The sequence below is a fragment of the Natator depressus genome, chromosome 7, assembly GCF_965152275.1.
Source record: "Natator depressus isolate rNatDep1 chromosome 7, rNatDep2.hap1, whole genome shotgun sequence".
Lineage (NCBI taxonomy): Eukaryota > Metazoa > Chordata > Testudines > Cheloniidae > Natator > Natator depressus.
In genome coordinates, this window is record NC_134240.1 from 46,140,527 (window position 1) to 46,147,577 (window position 7,051).

Genomic DNA, 7,051 nt, shown 5'->3' on the forward strand with positions numbered 1-7,051 from the left:
CTTGCTGGGCATCTCTCTGGTGAGGCCATGCCGGGCTGTCTGTGTTTGGGCCCCCCCGCCACCCACCCTGGCAGTGGGTAACTCCTGCACCCCGGAGCTGGGGCTTTGAGGGAGGAGGCTGGCTCCTAACTACTGTGCGCCCTGGGTGCCACACCAGAGTTTTGCGTCCGTAGCTGCTTTCCTGCGTGCAGTGGCAGCCAGCCGGCTGCATGCAGAGTGGCCTTGGGCGCTCTCAGCTCCACCTGTCGCCTGCCTCTCCTCTAGGACAGGTCCCAGAGCAGCCAAGGGGGCGCTGGCCGCTTGAGCCCATCCTGCAGTAGATGAGCAGAGAGCCGCCCTGCGTGCAGCTCCACGGGCGATGGAGCTGTCGCTGCTGGGTGGGGCGGTGGGAGCTTGGCTCTCTGGGACAGGGACTGTCTTGTCCAGGCAGTGCCTAGGCGAATAGGCCCTGATCCTTCAGGGGGGTCCCTACTAGCAGTGGGGGGACCAATGGCAGCAGTGCACTTGCTGTCTGCACTCGCAAACTCCATGGCCCGAAGTATCTCTCTGCTGGCTCTAACCATGGAATAGCTCCCTAGTCCATGACTGCAGGTCCCCCTTTTCTCTGTTCTCGGGGGCTCGTGGCCTCAGTTGAGTGTTACCACTCCAGAACTTGTTGCAAAACTTCTCTGAACAAACGCAGCCTGTCCAGCGCTGGGACTTCTACCACAGCAAGCCCTGGGCCGGCCAGCCCCCCCAGGTGGTGTCCATCCGTCACCGCAGCTCAGACTTTGGTGGCGAGGGGCTAATTGCCACTTGGTGTTTCTGAACTAGAATGATTCCAGTCTCCTTGCCAAGCCTCCTCCTGGTGCCCTGTCCTGCCCACTACATTCTGTCTGGTTCTGCTAACATTGCAACTCTGCCACTCCAGTAATTAGCCTCTCTGCAGATATTCCAAAGAGCTGGCTAAGAAATCATTTCCCATCCTCCGGGAGCTGACTTTACTGCTCCCCCTCCCTGTTGAATGGAAAGGACAAGTTGTTACCCGGTGAACCCAGCCTCCAGTGAGGAGTTGATCAGACCGATTCATCCCCTGTGTGTGCTGCGTTCCACCCCAGACCTGGCTGCATTTTAGGAGGTGAATCTGGCTAAGTCTTATACCATGTCTTCCGAGATGAATCCTGCCTGGGACCTTTCAGGGTAGCTCTAACAGCCGTGAGAGGAAGCGCTGTGGGGTAAGCTCCCTGCCCCACGGTCCCCAGCAAAGTGGGAGCAGTAGTTCTGAAGGGAAGTCCATGCTCGTCTACTAGGAGCCTTGATCCTCTCCCAAATGTATCGGCGCAAAGCCACTTTTCTTAGGTTGATACTGAATGGGACTCTCTTTGCCACTGTCAGGCAAGGCGGGGTCACTGTGCAGCAATGAAAGTGGTGGCCTTCATGCCAGATATCCCCAAAATGCACTGTATAGATACTCCCCCACATTGCACGCACAGCTTAGCATCTGGCAACTGCTCAGCCAGGCTGTGCAGCAGCGGGACGGCCCAGCAGTCAGAGCACAGTTAAACTCAGCAGGACGTGGGCCATGATTGTGGATTTCCAGGCAGCAAGATGTAAATCAGTCTGGGGTGGATCTTGGCAGCGGCACATTGCAGCTATGGGTGTTCTGCATTCCCCAAGTGTTCCTGTTGGACTGGCAGCTACAGTGAGACTGCACTGATGATCCATGCTGCCTTCAGGGCAGGGGCTGGGGTCACTAGGACCCCACTGAGGGGGCGAGGAGTTGTTTAAACAGTTACAACTCATAGTAAGTCACCTGTAATGCTTCCCACCCCCAAAGCTCTGTACACCCAGTAACCACTGGCCTCACCATGCTGCTGGGGGCAGGGAAGAGCATTAACCCTGATTGATGTGGAAACTGAGGCAGGCTGTGACATGACTTGTTCAAGGTGGGAGGGGGAGTGAACGTCGGATTAAGGATCAGAACTCAGGATCTCCTGGCTGCCAGTCCTGTGCATGGACTGCTCAGATGGGGCTCCACTGAACCTAAGGTGCCCCCTGGGTGTGGCTTTCAGTTTGGCCTAGCCTCCCTGGGCTGCTGCCACGGGGAACACAGAAAAGCGGCGCTAAAGACAAGTATTGCAGGGGGATGGGGACACTCTGCCTGGGCTAACTGGCCTGGAGCTGATCAGGGGAAGGGGGTGTTGGGTGTTGAACGAACAGCTGAAGAGCTGAAGTGAGCTCAAGAGATGCACCGGGAAAGGGCATGGCAGGGTGGGAAGGAAAGGAATTTTATAAACTGGGTGGATTCCCATAAAAGGGATGAGTGAGCTAGCTAGCTCAGGAGAGAAGGGAAAACCTCTGCAGGCCCTCTGGGGCAGAGAAGGAGCAAGGCGGGCCAGGTAGGAGCCCTATTCGGGGTTAGGGAGACACCCAGAGTACGGAGGCCTGGTGTACTCTTCCGAGAGGAGTTTGAAGGCCGAAGGGCTAGAGGGAAAGGCCCTATGGGTTGGAATCCTGGCCAGAGGGCAGCCAGAAGCAGGAGTGAGCTCCTAAACCCACAGGTGGGGGGTGAATCATAGAATATTAGGGTTGGAAGAGACCTCAGGAGGTCGTCTAGTCCAATCCCCTGCTCAAAGCAGGACCAACCCCAACTAAATCATCCCAGCTAGGGCTTTGTCAAACTGGGCCTTAAAAACTTCTAAGGATGGAGATTCCACCACCTCCCTAGGTAACCCATTCCAGTGCTTCACCACCCTCCTAGTGAAATAGTGTTTCCTAATAGCCAACCTAGACCTCCCCCATTGCAACTTGAGACCATTGCTTCTTGTTCTGTCATTTGGCACCACTGAGAACAGCCGAGCTCCATCCTCTTTGAAACCCCCTTCAGGTAGTTGAAGGCTGCTATCAAATCCCCCTGCTCACTCTTCTCTTCTGCAGACTAAATAACCCCACTGCTTTCCCCATATCCACAGAGCCAGTTATCTCATCTTAGAAGGCAATCAGGTTGGTCAGGCGTGACTTGCCCTTAGTGAATCCACGTTGACTGTTCCTGATCACCTTCCTCTCCTCGAAGTGCTTCAAAATGGATTCCTTGAGGACCTGCTCCATGATTTTGCCGGGGACTGAAGTGAGGCTGTAGTTCCCCGGGTTCTCTTTTTTTAAATATGGTCCCTTCTGACCTTAGTATCTATGAATCTATATTTGTCTTTTTCCAATCATCTGGGACTGCCCCCGATCGCCACGAATATTCAAAGATAATGGCCAATGGCTCTGCAATCACATCAGCCAACTCCCTGGATGCAATAGATCTGGATCCATGGACTTGTGCACATCCAGCTTTTCTAAATAGTCCTTAACCTGTTCTTTCACTACTGAGGGCTGCTCACCTATTCCCCATGCTGTGTTGTGCAGTGCAGCAGTCTGGGAGCTGCCCTTGTCTGTGAAGACCGAGGCAAAAAAAGCATTGAGTACTTCAGCTTTTTCCACATCATCTGTCACTAGGTTGTCTCCCCCATTCAGTAAAGGTCCCACACTTACCCTGACCACCACCTTGTTGCTAACGTACCTGTAGAAACCCTCCTTGTTACCCTTCACATCCCTTGCTAGCTGCAACTCCAGTTGTGCCTTGGCCTTCCTGATTACACCCCTGCATGCTCTAGTAATATTTTTATACTCCTCCCTAGTCATCTGTCCAAATTTCCACTTCTTGTAAGTTTCCTTTTTGAGTTTAAGCTCACCGAAGATTTCACTGTTTGCGGATACAGACTAACACGGCTGCTAGTCTGAAACCTCTCACTGATGGGCTACGTTACCCCGGCCAAGCCACAGTGGCTCCCACATTTAGACTCTTGTGCCTCAAATGAGGCACTTAAAGGTAGATAAAGGCAAGGACGTAGGAATGGCCTGTTTTTTCCAAGGGGCTGCTCCCGCTCCAATGCAGTCACTAGTGCTGAGGGCTAGGGTCCCTGCTGGAAAGCGGGCCATTGCCATTTATGCACCTGTATTTGGAAAGTATTGGTGCTTCTGCATCTCTGCGCCTCAGTTTCCCTGTCTGTACAATCTGGCTGATGATACTGACATGCCCCAGAGAGCAGCTGGGAGGCTTGTCCCTTTGAATTCCTCAGCTGGAAGGGGCCATGGGAGGGGTCAGGGGAACGGTATTCTCTGTCTAAGGTGCTACAGGTTCATACTGGGCAATTCAGAACCAGCAAAGATCCCCCTTCCCTACCCCATTCCAGTTCTCTGCCCTGGGTTTGCAGAAGGGCAGGAAGTGACCCTGGAAGAGGAAAATAATCAGAAGAGAGGGACCAGAGCTGGAATGGCAGGACCCAGCTCTCTCCTACTCCTGTGTTTGAGGTGGTGGGGAGAGGGAGTTTCTGGTCCCATCTCTGCTCAAGGTAATCTTCAAAGAGCTAGTTGAGCAATAAGCCCTTAGGTGACTAGGGCAGCCATGCGGGCCCTGGGCTGTGGAAAGTTCAATGTTCACTTGCCCCTCTCCCCTGCAGCTGGTTAAACTTTCTGTTGATCATCATGCCCTGGTGGGAGTGACCCAGCTGGGTCATTCACCAGGAGGCCTCATGCCTTACAGGGCCTGGGCTGAGTGCTGGGCAGTGGCTGGATTTTGTGGGACGCAGGGTGGGTCAAGCATATGACCAATCTTCCCTCTGGAAGGGAATGTGGCTCTTGCTGATACTAAGACCAGGTAATGCCCGGCCACAGGGAGAAGGAAATTAGAACCTATTGGGGTCCCTCGTTTCCCCCAGCCCATGGGAAGTTAGTGAGATTGCGTCTCTTCACTCCGTCCCGGAGCAGTCCCAGTACTCCCACTCAGCACCATCTAGTGGGGACCTGCCTCCTGCGTGTTCCCTGTGTCCCACCACTAATAACTGGACCATTCAACATGACGGACCTAGTGTGCTCCCACCCCCAACAATAGAGGGACTCAAGGGAAACCTTCCCCAACTTGGCTCGCACGCTGGAGCCCTGGGGCACCAGTACTATATGTTGCAGCGCAGCACAGCGTTGACGGCAGCCAGGAAGCCCTTCTCAAGTTATTTTAACAGCCTTCCAAGCCAGATGGGTTTTACCCCAGGGCACAACAGGAAAGATGCTCTCCTGAGCTCAGCAAATGCCCGGTGGGTATCTGTGTTAGCAGCATATTCTGGGATGATTACTGATGATTTGTACAGCAGCACTTATGGATTGGGGTAGGTACCGTCCAGTCCTGTAATAACAAACCAATCCCAGTTCTGACAAGCTCCCATGTTTGGTTAATGACAAGATGCAATCAGTGGATAAAAGGATTGAGGGGGAAGAAGGATGAGATGAGCCTGTTCTTGGAGTAAATCGCCACTAGTCCATACATCCGGCATACAGGAGTGCTACAAAATGGATAAACCCCAGGGCATCATTAAATCTGCTCAAACTAGCTGTTGGTCTTATTCAACCCATTCTACTATACAGGAGCAAAGTCTGGGGTCCAGCATTACTAGCTAGTTACAAGAATTGGGATAAAACCCAAGAGAGACTTGACTTCTGCAATTCAACCAACAGCTATTCCAGGCACACAGGGCTGGTAGCAATAATGGCTGCAGAATAGAAAGGGGTCAATTGCCTCCCCCTAAATTGTGGTGTTTCAACCAAACCAGCCCCCTTCAGCTCGAAGCCATAAAGGATGAAGACCTAAGTCCAGATGATGACAATACATTCCCATGTGTCATCCCTTCTGGGTTTCAGCAATGCTACTGTCCCCATCTGTGCAGCAAACAACCTCACCCCAACCCACAGGTCTGACCATTTTCAGATCAAGACTGGAGGCTTTTCCAAAAAACAGGGTCTCGTTCAATCCAGAATGATTTGGGGGAAGTTCTATAGCCTGTGTCAGACAGGCGGTCAGATCAGATGACTGGCCTTGGAATCTATGAAAATCCTTATCACATGACTCCAGGAGCTGGGGCCTTAAGAAAGACACCAGATATCACAAGACTTGCACTAAAATCACAAACGGTGGTAACACTGTTCCCACCTACCTCAGCACAGCTGTCAAGTTTTGTGCAACTCCACATCCTCCTACTCCTGACATTGCTTTGGTGCAGGTTGTCTTGACCATTAGCAGACATATAGGGTTAGATGCACATTCGCTCATTACATAATTTGCATAAACTGTCACACCAAGTACTGTGGTCTTTGGCTCTAGCTATGCTAGGAAAGTGTTAACCATGGATTCCCCACCCTGCTGCATCCTCAACGGGGGATGAAAACTATTCAGCTGCTAAGGTAGATAGAGCTAAACTGTTTCATCACCCATTCCTGAGGGTACAGCTCTGGAACCGGTACCATGTTGTCAGCCATGGGTCATTTCCTAGTGTAGACAGGGAGGTAGGCATGGAAAGCGGGGCCATGCGGGACAGTTTTGCCTTGATTTGCAAATGTGCAATTTGGTTTTCTAAGTCTGGTGTCCCAGTGTTCAGCTGTTCTTAATATGCCCAACCTCCTTTGCTGTGTCAATGGAGTTCATGAGCAGGGGAAAGTAGCGAGATCTGTAAAAAACTGATGAATGAGATTTTAAATGTCTCATGGAATCAAGTCTCAGAATGTTTCTCGGGTAAGAAGCTTACGCATTAAGTAGATGATGCAGCTCCTTGTTGCAATGAGGATTGTGTTGAGTGTGAGGTTTGGTTTCGGCTCTTTAAAGGGACCTAGGCCCCAATCCTGCACACACTTAAGTGTGCGAATAAATTTACTCCCATGAGTAGACTCATTGGAGTGTTTGCAGGACCTGGCCCGATATTCCATCTGGATTAGGCCCGATGTTGCATAATAATTATTTTTAAAAGGTCTGAGAAAGCCTCATGTTAATGGACATGCATTCATGAATTTTTATTTTTCAATCAAAATTAGACTTAGGTGAAAAAAAGCATTGATACCTCTTGTAATTTTATTTAAAGTCCCAGGTCCTGGCATCAGGTGATTATCTGAGCAACTCTGCTTTCATTTTAAAAAGAAAGGGGGGTAGATGTGACCTGAGTGCCCCATGAAAGCTCAAAACACCAGCAAATAAAAAAAACCACAC